The following is a 15,767-nucleotide window of genomic DNA, read 5'->3' on the forward strand; positions in this document are numbered from 1 at the left end:
TCTCTCCCACTTTTCAACATAATTTCTTAATCTCCATATGGCCAGTTATTATAACACCTTACGATCTTCCGGCTTGGCTATGTATGAAGGAACATTTCATGTTTCTCACGGTGTTAGTTCCTGGACCACATAATCCGAAAAATAAATTGGATATTTTTCGTGGGATAGTGGGTGTGCCTATCTGTGACATTTCGTTAAAGCAGAATTTTCAAATGCGAGCAATCTTAATGTGGACCATAAGCGATTTTCCAGCACATTACATGTTGTCTGGATGGAGTACAGCTGGAAGATTGGATTGTCCACGTTGCATGGAAAACACATATGCATTTACACTTGAGAAGAGTGGCAAAAATCATGGTTTGACAACCATCGAAAGTTTCTACCTACTAATAATCCATTTTGAAAAAATAAAAAAGCATTTCGAAAAAACAAGATGGTCTTAGTTGACCCGCCAGTACCCAAGTTAGGTGTAGAAATCTTGAATGAGATAGATACATTGAGACTGGTAAGAGTGATGGATGACTACAATGCCATGAATAAGATTGTCGCAAATCATGCTAAATCTGGATGGAGGAAAAGAAACATCTTTTGGGATCTCCAATACTGGAAGGAACAGGAACTACTGATTCGACATAATTTTGGATATGATGCATATTGAAAAGAATGTGTATGATAATGTATTCAATATCGTTCTTAATATTCAAGGGAAGACAAAAAGATACAATAAAGTCAAGAGAAGAGTTGAATCAGTATTGTGCAAGACCTGAATTAAAGCGTAACGAGATGACTGGCAAGTTTCCAAAAGTTTCATACACCCTTGATAATTATGAAAAAAAGGGTTTTATGTGAATGGATCAAAGGTCTTAAGTTTCCAAACGGATATGTGTCAAATAGGGGTAGATGTGTTGATTTGAGGAAGCTCAAGGTGTTTGGAATGAAAAGTCACAATTGTCATGTTTTAACACAATGCATACTACCTGTTGCATTTCGTGAACTTCTTTCTCAACATGTTTGGAAGTTTATCACAGAGTTAAGTCTATTTTTCAAGGACTTGATCTCCCAGGGGAAAAGAATTGAAGATATGTGCAGGCTAATAAGTGATACTATTCCGATAATTATGTGTAATTGATACGCTCGGGTTTTGCACTGTTTTAAGGCCATTCTTTGGTCCGTTTTTAATGTCAAAGTTTCATTACATGTCCATTATTTGCATATTTTATCTATTTTAGTATTTTGACATGTTTTGTGAGAAATGTGCATATTTGAGCCTAAAAAGAGTGTCAAAACGCGAAAGTAGGAAATCTGGAGCTTCAAGTAGCGTCCAGCGACCACCGCAACACTTCCGGCCCCGGCCACCGCCACAAGGAGTTAGAAGCTTCTGATTAACGCGCAGTGACCGCCGGCCAAGGTGTGGCGGTCCGCCACAGAAACGCGGTGCACGACAGCTATGTTTAAACTCAATTTTCCGGCGATCCTGAAGTCCAATGAGGACGTTCTACATGTCATTCTCTTTGTCTTCGAAAGAGCTTCGCGTTGGTACCAAGATCATCTCAATCGGGGTAGGTTCTGTGGAGAATGTTATAGCCATTCTACCAAAGTCATGCAAAACTGTCAAGTGCAGAGTGGTGGCAGAAATTTAAAGAAGGAAAGAAGATATTAAATCCTTCTCAAGCCTATATATACCCCATAATCTAATTCATAGAATTCACCCTTCCAAAGCCCCCAAAAGGTGAGCTTTCATAGCTCCTCCTTCAACCCTAATTCTTCGTCATCTTTTTGCCAATTACTTCCATAGCATAAATTTAAGAGTTCTTTATTGTGCAAGGGGTTGAAGCAAGACACATGAGATCATCAAAGAGCTATAAGGATTCAACCTTTGGGTTTTATTTGCTTTAGCACTTATGTTTATTTTGTCTTCACTTCAACTTTGTTTTTAGCTTATTCAATTATGTCTAACTAAATTCATAGGATTCTTTGGATGTGTTAGTAACTTTTATTGGTTTATACAATTTCCTATTTTCTATTTAATATCTGTTTTGTTTTTACTTTGTTTCTCTTCCCTAAGTTAATCTTGACGCTTCACGTTTGAGTGACACATTCTGTGCTGATCTAATATACATTGCTTCATAACTGTGAGAGAGTTCTAGCGAGTTAGGTCCACTTAGTAGACACTACAATTAGCTTCCTTTAAAACGACACTGTTAATTGAGAGTGAGGACATTTTAAGGTTACGTGTTAGGATTGACAACCCTAATGTTAGTAATCAACGTTTGCATCGCATGAGCATAAGCTAGGTGACTCGTCTTTTCAAAGTATAAACTGTGCTAGGGTATTGTAGTTGGAATTTGTATAACCATAATTGTGAACACACATCCCTAGAATTCTCTTATCTCTCATACTTTATCTTTGTGATTTAATTTTATTTAGTTGTTTACTTGCTTTTAATTGTTTATATTTTCAAAAATCCAAAATTCTCTTGTTTCTCTAGATAGTATTTGACGCTTAGTACATAATAGTTAGTTGCAATTATATTCCCCGTGTTCGATATCTGTTACTCTGTATACTTGCACGTATTTATAGTGCTAAAAAATAGTACATCAGTAATCTTGAGCGTATCTTCCTACCTAGTTTCTTTGACTCAATGAAGCACTTGCCAGTTCACTTGGCCGATAAAGCTCTCCTTGCTGGGCCTATTCAATTTCGATGGATGTATCCATTTGAAAGATATATATTGGTATTATTTAGATAAATATGATATAATTAATTTTTATTTTTTTACTTATATAGGATATCTTAAAAGGTTGAAAAACAATGTGAAGAACAAAGCTTGAGTTGAAGGATCCATATGCAATGTTTATCTAGTAGAAGAAATTTCTACATTTTGTTCGTATTATTTTGAGGATCACGTGAGCACAAAGATCGGGAATGAACCTCACAATTGTGGTGGAGAGAGTAGTAGTAGTTTCCCGAAGATCCGAATGTTATTTTGATTTTCAAATAAATAGGACGCCCGTTGGCAAAAATGTCTATGACATACATGGATACTAAAGAATACAATGCTGCGCACACATACATCTTACTTAATTGTATAAATGCTGCGCACACATACATCTTACTTAATTGTCCTGAGGTCACAACCACTTATCTTGAGTAAGTAATAATATCTTAAAATGTTTACCTTCAAATACATATTTGTATCCATCTAAATTGCATTCCTTTAATTTTGATAGATTGTTTGACAATCAAATGAGATGTTCAAATCCAAGGCTATCAAAGTCCAACTTAGGAAATCTTGTCGACACACAATTTTGTTGATTGGTTCCAAACGTGAACAAATATATCCGAGATCTTGCAGAAGGGCTATTAGAGGTTAAAACATATCAAAGATATGTTGTTAATGGATATAGATTTCACATAGTATCACATCAGTCACGTCGCGCCACTATGAATAGTGGAGTTTGTATTAAAGGTGAAATATTTTCCACTGATAAGATGGACTTTTATGGGCGATTGGTTGAAGTATGTGTGCTTGAATATCCTGCTATGCCAATTAAGAAGATTACACTATTCAAATGTGAGTGGTTTGATCCATCAAATTCTGGGACATTGGTTCATAAAAACTTCAAATTGATATCTATAAATCATAAGCGTAAGTATAATGAATCAAGTCATTTAAGTGTATAATTGCTCCTATCCTAGCATGAATCAAACAAATAAGGATTGGTGGGAAGTGTGTAAGGTTAAAGCAAGATTTAAGGTTGAACTCCCAATCTAGACAACGTCTATATTAACTATAGAACCACCATTTCAAGTGGATGAAATGTGTCTAACTCGGATGGATATGAACTTGGCAATAGTTTCATCCAAATGGTGGGCTAATCAATGTTGGTGATGATGGTTTTCCTTTAGATGAAGATATTATATTTTCTGATAATGAAAATATTGATGTAGAAGATGATGAAAATATTATACTTCATCCTATACTTATGCTATGTATTTATATTAATTAAATATCATAGATTGATTCTAATTGAACCACTTGTTTGTACGTATTTTAGATAAGCATTGTCGGCATGGTGGCCATAGTCATGCTAGCGAGTCCTCTCGCACAGTAGGAGCAATTCCAGCAGAAGATGTGCAGTCTCTATCTTCCGATCATGTGGATCCCGGGTGAGGATGAACTCGATGATGATGGAACCTTATTAGTTGATGTGAGGAATCATTTAGAAAGGGATCCATATACTGGGTTAATTATTGGATACAGATTATTAAATAACCTTTGTTTATTAACTAATCGATATTATTTGAATGTTAGGATATTACTTTTTCATCCTTTGTATTGGTTACTGATTATTAAATAACCTTTGTATTATAGGATATTATTAGAAAGAGATCCAGATAGTACATGAAGCAACCTTCACCAAGAGTATTTGGGGTTGGTGGTCCAATGTGTCTCCATTTTCTCCTTGATATTTTAACTAATCGATATTATTTGAATGTTATAGAGTATTGCTTATCCATCCTCAAATGTCGCGAGTGATAACCACAATATACAAGTGCATTCGAAATGACACTGGATTTAAGGGTTTGGGGATTCAATCGGAAGGCGACACCACAAGACGTCAAGGGTTGATACTTTGAAGAATTAAGAGTAAGTATTGTATATAGTACATAGAAGTTTTGTTTGGTAAAGATAAGATTCATGGGAACACGATGTGCACACACTTTGGATGACGAGGGCATCAGAGAGATACTCCAGCTTATATCAACCAATAGGAAATTGAAAGACAGGTCGGCATATGTGTCAGAAGAAATGTGGAATGGGCTACTCGAGTATTGGGAAAGAGATGATGCTAAAACCAAGTCTGAAATTGCACAGAGGGCAAGATTTTAAGAGAAAGGTGGACCCGACAATGGGGGCACATCGTGTGTTTCTGTTAAAGCTTAGAAAATGGTAAGAGACATATGCATGTGATATATCAAATTCATTATTCATATTAATATTTGTTTTATCATAATTTGACAAACATGCGAAGGAAAAGGGAATCCTTATTGGAGATTGTATGTATGACGCCTACCTGTCACTACACTTCAAGAATGGAAAATATACAACTAAGGAGGCCGAAGAGATAGATATAAGTTTATTTACAAGTTTATACTCATTTAAATGATTATTCATACAATATTTTTTGGTATTTTCACTTAATAGGCCAAGGTAAAAGAGATTCTGGCTACACAAGGTGATAGAGCCAATCTAAATGATATATTTGTCAAGAAAGTCATAGGAGGCCGCCTTGACAAGAAGAAGTGGATGCTTGGAATGGGAGTACTTGGACCAATGCTCTTGGGGAGGAAGTCTACGACTGCATCGACTACCAATCAACAACATGATGCCAAGTGGAAAAGTGAGATGCAACAAAATCTCAACAAAGAGCGTGAGCGTAGAATGAAGATGGAAAAGGATGTGAACAGGATGCAGAAGGTGGTGGATCTGTTGGTGAGCCAACAACAGTTACTCTGCTGCCCGACCTATTGATGATTATTCTACCTGATGCTAGAAGCGGAGGTTAGTTGTGATTTTGCTACTTGTGGAACAATATCTTTTTTATTGCTATTGTTTTGCAAATTCGAGTTTGCTGGTGCTATATTTAGGATCAGTCAGGAATCGATAAAAGAATTTTTGAATTCTAAGGACATCAAGAAGACTCCTTACAAATATTAAAATGCTTTTAGTGGCTATTAAAATGAATAAGACTTGATTTACACATACTCCATTTTATACCTAGAATTTGATATGTTTGTATGTTCACATGACATATATTTAAGTGTTGTGGTATTTGAGGAGCATCAAAGTAAAATGAGTTGGAGAAAACTAATTTCATTATGTTCATTTGGCTCAATATTGGTAAAGCCAATGCACCAGGTTATAGGCTGATCTCTATGTACATTGAGTAACAGTTAAATGATGTGAAATAGGAAGGGAGATTGTATTGGAAGAGAATGGTAGAACATAATAGAGAGCATTTGGAAGATAGAGTTATGATTGTAATGGAAGAGAATGATTACTCCCTCCATACCATAGCAGTAGAGGCATTTCTTTTCGGCACGGAGATTAAGTAAAGGAAGAATAAAGTAGGAAATGGAAAAAGTAGAGAGATGAAGAGAGAATAAAGTAAGTGAGAAGAAATGAGTTAACTTTTACCGAAAAGAAAAATGACTCATCTACTATGGAACGTACCAAAATGACAAAATTACTCCACTACTATAGAACTACTATAGAACGGAGAGAGTAGAACATAATAGAGAGCATTTGAAAGATAGAGTAACAATCATTTGGAAGATAGAGTAACAAAAAAATGCACATCCTATGACTTGTTTTTCATACACATTTTGCTTCCCTTGTCTTCACTAGTTGTATAGTAACAGTAGCATTTAGGACTAACAAAGAGCATTTATATGGGCTCCATGTAATTCCCAACTTCTTTTTTTTTTCTCTCTCTTTCTTTTTCAAATGCATGGTAATAAAATTTTACTTGTTTTTACTTGTAAAAGGTTTATTTTATCACTAGTTTTAATGCTAATGTATATGTGTGTGGCTTCAGGAGGTGGCTCAAAGATTTCGAAAGGAAATAGACGAGGTTCATGAGCCTTAGGAAGGAACAAGATATGTGTAGATGATAAATTTTCCAACAATAGTCTCGCCAAACATGAGACTCAGAAGGAACATGAATTGCTATTTTGTTATTAACAAAGATTTAGAATTTGCAGACATCACTCAGAAGGAACATGAATAGCTATTTTGTTATTAACTATGTTTTAGAACTTGCACTAATGCTCAATATTATTAAACTTTGGTGTCATGAGTAATTAACGAGTATTTGTATATCTTTTGTTAGTTTTACTATGAAAATTGTATTGATTTGTTTAAAAAATTATCATAACAGGGTGGGTAAATAATGAAATAAATAAAATCAAAATTAGTATAAAATATAGTGGCTGATTCATTCTGCCTCTAAACAACATTATATGTAGTGGCGGAAACAAATCCACCACTAATAATGGCTCTCTAAATCAGCCACTATTTTAAATTTCTACTGGCGTACTATATTCCATGGGTAATCTGCTAGTAAAATTTCAGTGGCGGAAACTTTTCCGCCTTTAGTGGCGTGTACTTTGTCACGGTTATGTTCCACCAGTGAATTCGCCACTAGCAGTCTCATTGACTTTTCTGCCCTATTTTTGTAAAAATTATAAAAAATAGTTAAAGATGAGAAATGGTAAATTAAGAAAAAGAATAATATAGAGAAGAGTCTTATCTACATTATTGTCTCTATTATTTTACCATTTCTCCACTTTAACTATTTTTTATCATTTTTACAAAAAGATGACAGGAAAGTCAATGGGACTGCTAAAGCGGGACGGAGGGAGTATCATACACCCTCCGTCCCAACTAAGTTCAGTCGTAATCATTTTTGGGATGTCTCAACTAAGTTGAGTCATTTACTTTTTTGACAAAAAACAAAACATTCAATTACTCTTACTTTATTTCATCATATACATTACTCTCATTATCCCTCCCACTTTTTAACATAATTTCTTAATATTAAAAAGTTGTAGATTTGAATCTCTCTTATGCTTCTGCAGACCTAACCCATCATTTGCAATTTTTCAAATATATAATGTACTCATTTGATAGGCAAATTACGTTTCTAAGACACGATTTATACTTCAAGAATCAAGTTACATTTTTAGATTAAAATCTCTCCAAACAAACATGACCATAAAATATGAAATTACTTGATATACACAAAAATTAAACGTTGGAGACTTTAATGGAATAAATTACAGAGAAAAAGGCCATAACTAACATGACCATAAATAACAAGTTAGTCACTCGAAGCAGCATCTATATTTACTTTATGAAGCACTTTATTTCCCAAAATATTATTTTCAATATTAGGCAAAGATCGCAACATCATTTAAATACAAAGATTTGGTAGGGCTCCCTACTTTCATGTTTGTGGTTATCTCCAAAAGATGTTATAGTTTACTATATCAAGGTTGTTAGTACATGGAGACAAAACCATGTGGCTCATTTTAATACAAATATAGTTTGCCATTTCATGTGATTTTGGATTGTCACGACCTCATAAAATGCTTATGTGATAATACAAGGCACTTGATTGCCTCTTCTTTTCATATTCTTGCCTAAGAATCTTTTAATGAGGAAACTTTCATTATGATGTGAGTTATTTATTTATTTCGTTAATAAGTTACTTTTCTCCCTCATGGCTCAAGATTGATTAGAAAATTTATATTAATTTTTGGTGGAAGAGTCAAATACTCCAAGTCTTGTAAATAATTATTATCTCACGAAAGACCTGCACAAATTTAAAATAAAATTTCTTTTAAGTTAATCACAAATTTTGTGTAGTATTTTGGGGAATGATGCCCTAATTTAGAATATTGTTTTCCTTTTATCAGTTTAGGTAGCCATAATTAAGTATCGGGAACTGCTCCCTCCGTTTCATAGTAAATGTCACATTTGAGAATTGGCACGAGATTTTAGGAGGTGTTATTTTGTATGTTAGATTAAGAGAGAAAATAATATATTCATATTAATGTGAGAGAAAATTTTTTCTAAAAAAGCAAATGTGAGATCTTTTGTGGGACAAACTAAAAAGGAAAGTGTGGCATCTACTATGGGAGGAGGGAGTATATTAAACCTTGAACATATGGTTAGTGAGTTTATAATTATTCTTAATCCGTTAACAATGTTATTAATAATCGAAAATTAGAATAAGAATATCACATCCTAGCAACAATTTCAAATGTATATAACTAATGGACTGGCCATTCCTTCTATGCCACCTAAGTAGTGCTATTCAAATATGGAAAAATATACGTATATAAATTATTCATATTTTCATAATTACGCAATTAAATAATCGAATTATCAAGTGGTCAATTCGGTGACCAAAAGTTGAGAGATTTTAAAAGAACAACTTGATGCCAAATACCAGTTGGCGGCGATCTTAAGGGCAAAAATGAATGAATGAAATGAAAGGCATTCTCTTTGAAAAGTTATTTGCTCGTTTTCAACACCTTTCTTTTTAGACAAACAAATTTTTTCTCAGTTCTGATGGTAATAGAAAATGATATGTAATTCCATTTCATAGTACTAAAATCCATACCATAACCCAATAGGAAAGGTGATTATTTCTCCATAATTATATGACCAAGACTTTCTACAATCATTCTCTCCATTTTAATAGTTTCGAATGTTTTCCATAAATATTTTTTCTAGGCACGATGAACAGTCGATATTTTGTTAAATAAAGACTTGTTAATATACAATTGAAAGCAAAATAAAGTACAGAGACCTTTACAGATGAAATCTAACCGAAGCACGGCTTAAGAAGTATGTTACTAACATTTTTGGACAGTCACATGTTTTAAAGTAAAATTGATACTATACGAAGAAAATAAAAAAAAAAATTATTGAAATATTGTTAATTAAATATGGATAAACAGATGAGAGTAAAATTATATATATATATATATATATATAGGGATGTATTCATATCAAAACGCTAAGTATGAGTAAAACTTAAAACACTTGCAGTCCATTGGATCGTGTGATCTAACGGTCAGATTAATGACAAGGATTAGAGGTACATAACGGAAACTGGAAAGCATTCATAATGTTCTTTTTTCCATTTAACTACAAATAAACTTTTAACATTTGTAATCGATGATATAATACTGAATTTGTGTTAAAATGACAACATCTCTTAAAGTAACAACATACCACCATTTCTAGCCAATCATTTGTACATGTGGACGAATAATAAGCTGCCATGTGGCAATCATAAAAAAGGTCAAGGGTAAATTTTCAAGGACTGCAATATCCAATACGTTAGACTGCAATTTTTCTCGTCTGCAATATCCAATATGCTAGAGTTCAATCTATAGATTGCAGTCTAGCGTTCATACTATTGCAATCGAGCGTTTACGATATTGCAGTCTAGCGTGGTGTCACAGTGTCACTTTAAGAGGTGTTGTCATTTTAAGCACTCATATTATACTCTACTCTTATATATCATTTTAAAAAGAGTAAAGTAATTTTTTGGTCCTAAACATATAGCTGATTTATGATTTTGGTCCAAAACATTCACTTTTTAAAAATTGAATCCAAAACATATGAAAATGTTGTCGAATAGGTCCTTTTTTGAAGGTTTCCGTCAACTGTGACGATCAATCGTCATTTAGTCCAATTTTGACCCGATTAGCTGATTTTAATTATTGTAGCTAATTAATTTTTTTTTTCGGATTGTTAAATGAAAATTCTGAAAATTGGGTAACATAATCATTTTTTCCAACACTTCATTTTATTCAAATTTCATCCCCCCTTTCTCCGGCTCCTTCTTCTTCTCCCCCCAAGAACCCTAATTTTTTATCTCCATCTCTGCAACAACCAAACACCTTTGAACATGGGGAGTTCGATGTGCAGCTGGAACTCCGTCGACAACAATGACGTTCGTGACTCCAGAGACCTTCAATTTAGCTACGCTTTCTGCTATTGTAAGAAGACGATGAAGCTCCGTATTGTCACCAGGCAAGGAAAACCGTTACGGGGAAGGTTTACTTTGTATGTGAGAGGAAAGAATGCAGTTTCTTCAAGTGGTGCAAGCCAAATCGTGATATCGAAGCACGGGCCTGTTCTTCATCAACCTCATTCGGTGGTGCCGATTTTGAGGATTTGGCATTGAATTTAACTGAAATCAAGGATAAAATTCAGAAATTAGTGAATGCTTTGAGCTTTGTTCTTTGTTTTGTTGTTGTTGTAACACTTTTGTGTCTGTTCAAGTAATTTGATGGAGTGTTTGAAAACCCTAATTTTTTGTTCCTATTTGAATTTTGAAGTGAACCCTTCTTATTCTTCCTAGACAAAATCGGTAGAAATCAAACTGATTCAATAATTGGAGAACCCTAATATACAAGACAAAGTAGTCCTTCATATAAATTATTTATTTCCATTTAGTCCTGAACATTTAACCACACCCAATGCAGACTTACAAGCAAAAAGTTTTTTGGAGTTGATGTTGGTTTCATACCATATGTGATTGGTTCTTCGTATGTGAATGTTTCTTCGTCGACTATGTCAATAAATTGACATCAAATTGAACAAATAAATGGACAACAAAATACAATACAAAGTGGTCCTTCATATTCAGTTTCTAGTTCAAATTGGTCCTGAACATTTACACGATAAAAAAGACATTGTCATAAGGTACTGCATCTATCTTAACACCAACAAAACTCAAACACAACCACAGCTAGTGTCGAATTACATCCACAAAAAAATATTGTCATAAGGCACTGGATCAATCTTAACACCATCAACACCTAAAAACCATACAACCCAAAAATCACCAAGTAAACATTGTATTTGTTACACAAAATGACAAACGATTGTTGAGGAAGCTCGACGGTCAACGTTTGAAGAACTAGGGTTCAATGTCTGCCTTGTTTCTTCTTCGTCGTGAGACCTAGGGTTAGAACCCACAAATCCCAACGCCGCCGACAGCCCTTGTTCGCTGCCTTGTTTGTTTTGCTTCGACGAATCAGCCGACGGACCATCTTTGGTGTCAGGTGGATGTCCATGTTTGGTCTTCCTCTTTCTCGCATATGCTTTTTTAACGTCGATGAGATGGAACGAGAGTTAGGGTAGGGTGACTTCCAACTCATGGGAACCAACAATAATCGGTCGGAATCGGGTTGTTCTTGGCCGGAATCCTAAACTAGGGTTCTTGTTATTAGGAGAGTGACGAGAGAGAAGATAGAAAAGAGAGTGAGTGACGGTTCATGTCCACTTAGTAATAATTTAGGTGAGTTTTGGAAGAGTTTCTTTTCATATTCAAAATATTAAAAATTGAATTATTTAGCAAAATACTCCTTCCGTCCCACTTTAAGAGTCCCGGTTTATCATTTTTAGGTGTCCCACTTTAGGCGCCCCGGATGGAATATTCCATAAATGGTATTAGGCCCCATATTTCACTAACATTTATCCACTCACATTTTATTATAAAACTAATATAAAAAAATAGGACACACATTCCACTATATTTTTTCACCAACTTTTCTTTATATATCTTAAAACCCATGCCGAACTCAACTGGGACTTCTAAAGTGGGACGAAGGGAGTAATTAACATAATATTAAGCTACTAATAATCTCAGATTAAATCTAATTGGGTCAAAATTGGGCTAACTGGCGGTTGACCGTCACAGTTGACGGAAATCGTCAAAAAAGGACCTATTCGACAGCCTTTTCATATGTTTTGGATTCGATTTTCAAAAAATCTATGTTTGGACTAAATCATAAATCGGCCATATATTTAGGACTAAAATAGTACTATACTATTTTAAAAATCAACTTGTGTTGAACTCAATTTTCATTTAATTACGCTTCATTGATAAATATTACTCCGTATGTCCCACAAAAGATGTCACACTTTCATTTTTAGTTTGTTCCACAAAAGACGTCACATTTCCCTTTTTGGAAAAAGTTATCTCTCATATGAATATAAAAATTATATTTTCTCTCTCCATTTAACACACAAAATAAAACCTCCTAAAATCTCGTGCCATCTCACAAGTGTGACATCTTTTGTGGGACGGAGGGAGTATTATTTGAAATCACATAAAAACTGATAAATAGTTTTCTAAAGAAAATCTTAATTTGAGGCACGGGCACCTGTCCTTTCCAATAAATAATGGAACACAATTATTATTCTTCTTAAAATTATATTCAAGAAATAGAAAATTGGTAAAAAGTAAATTTGGTGGGTTCTTTATTTTATGATAGTGCTGAAATTGTTGTCCTAAATTTATTTTTATAGTCTCCTTCGAAAAAGAAAGAATTCTGGGGTCTGTTTGTTCTACACGAATTTTTCCCAGTAAAACTAATTTGACAACTCTCTTGGAATTTCATTTTCAAGCCTTTTAACTAAATTTTTTCTCATTCTCAAGACTTCCTAACAAAAATAAAACATTTTCCTTTGTTCCATAAAAGTGAAACATATTCTAAAAATGAAAACAATATCATTCTTTTTTCTTTCTCTCCTACTTTACTTTTTTTCATTAACTTACAAAACAGCATCGTACCAAAAACTAAATGTTCCATATTTATACTTAGCTAGCAGTATTTTGTGTTGTGTCTTTTTACTTTTGTTGTTACTATAGTAATAATAGAATTATCATAACTATCATAACTACTATCCAAGAAATTTTAATTTGGGAATACGTATCAATTTCATGCATGTGGTAAGTACGTTACACTGGATTTTTTTTGCAAATCCAAGTTAACATTATTAATGTCCCAAATCTTCATCTCACTTATCTCCAACCGTATAAGCAAACAAATCGAATAAATTGCTTTCACTGACTCACAATGAAGGATTAATTTTACATTATAGTACTTTTTCACTCTTCATCGTAATTTTATAACCGTATAGTACCGATTATTTTAAATATTAGCTCGTACTTTGATTTTATAATACTCCTCTTTTTTAACTCAGATTCTTAAATATTATAAATATAATGTATCTATTTCCATTTTTACTTAATAGTTCATAGTGAGTTGATATGTCTTTAAGAATTATTCATCAAAACTAACTTTAAGGATACGGACATAAAACAATTTTAAAAGTTGAAAATTCAATAAAAGTTGTTTAAAGAGACCTGAAAACTTTTGGCCGAATTGTTAAGTGCACATTAGTGATAAATATAAAATACTATAATCATAATATTTTGAAGCTGGATCTAAATAAAAAGTGATATCGCTTACTATAAATAGCAATAGAGATAAAAGTAGTACTCCATCACACAATTCCTTAAACTAGCTAGTGCATATGGCAACGAAAATAATATTCCTTCTCACACTCATACTTGTTTGGCTAATGGTTTCTTGCTCAGAAGTACAACTTTCCGGCGTCGGAAACCGGCACGTGACTAAGGGGCGCATGAAGCAGTTCAAAGGAGAGAGGGTTTTCAAGAAAGATGGAATGAGTTATAGGAAAAAGTTATCAGCAAAAAAGAAGGTGAAAGTCAGTAACTCCAAAGCAACTTCTCCTGGTCACAGTCCAGGAATTGGACATTCTGGATAGATCATATTATATTTTTATTTTCCATGCAAAAACCTTTTGTTTGTCTTTAATTCCGAGCTGGTTTTCATATTGTGACGTTGTTCTGTATTTTCTTTTTTTTTTTTTTATCAGCTATTGTTGAAAGGGTGGTTGTAATCTACTCATATTTGGTTTGCTTGAATCTTGTAAGTATGTGTTTGGCATGTTGAGATTCCATACTATTTCTGGAGTATTTAAATATTTTCTCTTATTTTGTGACCTCAAAAAACCATTTATTTATTCTTCCAAATGCATACGTTTGATACGTGAGATGTTGTAATAGGAAAAAACTAATAAACAATTAAAGGATTACTTTGTTACCATCATATTTAAAAGTCACGTAAAATATTTAAATAAGAAGAAATGTTACTACCTTCACAATCATTAGATAAGATTATTCCAGTGAAAGAAACTTTTAATACGAGTATATTTTAGTAAAAAAATTCGTTTCATCAATATAATTCACTTTCATTTTTCACGCATTTATTGAATTTTGAAAAAACATAATTTATAGTATGCAATTTGTTGCTGCGTTCACAAACATTATATAAGATTATTTTAGTAAAAGAAAATTTTAGTAGGAGCACAATCTAGATTAAGAAAGTTTGTCAAAATTTTAGGACATCCAAATGAATGATGACTAATATATGATAGACATAATGATAAAATTCTTATTCTTTTTATTTATAAACAATTAATAAAAATCCAAATTATTTACCTTGGCAAAACAACAAACCAACGTATCCTTATATTAGAATAAGAGTGAACGACAGAACTAATACCCAGAAAATGGAGTTTTGCACCCTTTTAGTACTCAACATTAACAAATCACATTTTCAGTCAAAAAATTCTATAAAACCCAAATTTAGTCTCGATTTTTACTATTCGACCCTTTAGCCCTAGAGGGATATATTTGACCATTTAGTTTTTGATTTGAGCATCAAACTTGTGATTTTTTAATGTTTATGTACTTCTTTTGTGATTTTTCAAGGGCTAAAAATCTTTGTGGTATTATTAAATCTTTGTATATTATCTCAAAATAAATTATTTAAATCTTTATAGTGTTAGCTAAAAATGAATTATTTAAATCCTTGTAGTATTATTTAAATTATTGCATTACTATCGAAAAATTAATATGTGTTTGTATTAAAATCTCATAGTATTATTTTTATTATGCGGTATTATTTTTGACCAACTAAATGGTTTAATATTAAAATCTAATGGTATTATTTTTATTATGCGGTATTAGACTCTAATTCTATACACACGAATTTTGACCATATAAATTTTTTTTATAGTAATTATCAATGTTATCCAACGTCGGGCCAGTGACTATTCCTTGAGCTGATTTGTAGGCACCTTAATATCTCCTATAGACTTAAAACATAGACATGAAAAAGTCATGAACTTTAGGAAAAAGTCATGAACTCTGACTTTGTATGCAATAGCTACTAAAATCAGTTTCCACCTAAATAAAAGATTACTTCCTTCGTCTAAAAAAAAGGGCAATTGGTGTATGACACGGGTTTTAATGTAAAATTGGTAAAGTAAGAGAGAAGGGAAAAAAGTAAGAAAGAAG

General features: G+C 33.0%; 1 pseudogene; it reads left to right on the forward strand.

The window, feature by feature from the left end:
* The first annotated feature begins 647 nt into the window (after window positions 1–647).
* LOC148931550 (uncharacterized) lies at window positions 648–3,775 on the forward strand (annotated as a pseudogene).
* The last annotated feature ends 11,992 nt before the right edge of the window (window positions 3,776–15,767 follow it).

This window comes from Salvia hispanica, chromosome 2 (assembly GCF_029641045.1).
Source record: "Salvia hispanica isolate PSC_SH4W2 chromosome 2, Shi_PSC_v1, whole genome shotgun sequence".
NCBI lineage: Eukaryota > Viridiplantae > Streptophyta > Magnoliopsida > Lamiales > Lamiaceae > Salvia > Salvia hispanica.